Raw genomic sequence first — 1,177 nt, 5'->3', positions numbered from 1 at the left:
AAAAAAAAAAAAGAAGGCTCAGTCATCGTTTGTAGTCAAGTCAGGTGGGATTGTTTAAATAAATATAAAAATGTAACTACCCATTTTCTACTGCAAAAGTTGTAAACAATTAGGTTTTTCAACTATGTCAGATGCTAGATTTTATTATTTTTTTGAGATTTAATTTTGTGTCATACATAAAGAGAACATTTGCAAAGCATTTTTTCATCTAACACATAATTGGTGTGTGCAATTAATAATTTTTTTCCAATTTATATTTGTTCTAGAAAATTAAACAACGTAAAAATAAGCAAACAGATGATATCCTCACCAAGGAATTGTTACTTTCTGTTCATCCTGAGTCACCTACTCTCAAAACTTCCCTGTGTTTTAAAGAACAGACTTTGCTACCTGTGAATGATGCTCTTCGAACTATAGAGGGCAGCAACCCAGCAGATAATCGTTACAGTGAATATGCAGAAGAGTTTTCCAAGTCTGAACCTGCTGTCGTCAGCTTGGAGTATGGCGTGGCAAGAATGACTTGTTAGACTCCTAAGTGTTTTCTAGACTGCAGGGCAAGAAATGGGTTATTTGCAAGGATGATCTGTGCCCATGGCCAAAAGGAACTTGTCTATTAATGATTTTAGGGTTTAACAGTAAGTTAATAGTTGAAGAAAGGATAATAACTGCTCTTGTGAGAAAAATAAGTCAGTTTAATCGCATTTCTAGCAAGTAATGACAGTCAGTTCTATAAGAAATAAGTGGCACTTGTTAGATTTACTCAAAAGAGAATTCTCACTGTACACTAGTGAATTGACCGCTCTGTATGATTTATATGTTAATTACAGCCAAACATGAACAGCCTTCCTTAAATGTAATTTAACTGCAAGAAAGCAAAACTTGACAAAATGGTCCTTAATAAATAACATGGCATGTGCGTTCAATTATGTAACTGTGTAACTATGAATATTTACTTATTTTGCCTATTAGTGATGTTTAATGTTGAAGTGCCATGAATAATATTTCTAAGAAAGCCTTAAAAAAAATCTCAGTTTATTCTTTACCCATAAGTTTTATAGCCAGAACAAGATTTTTTTTATTTTTGATCTTCTTCTGGTCAGCCTTGTTAGTATTGTAAAGAATTGTGCTCCCATGACTATAGGCATTGCATGCTACAATACTCCGATACAAACAGTTG

This window comes from Tupaia chinensis, unplaced genomic scaffold, assembly GCF_000334495.1.
Source record: "Tupaia chinensis unplaced genomic scaffold, TupChi_1.0 Scaffold000634_1, whole genome shotgun sequence".
In the NCBI taxonomy this organism is placed as follows: Eukaryota; Metazoa; Chordata; class Mammalia; order Scandentia; family Tupaiidae; genus Tupaia; species Tupaia belangeri.
This window is presented reverse-complemented; position numbering follows the sequence as displayed.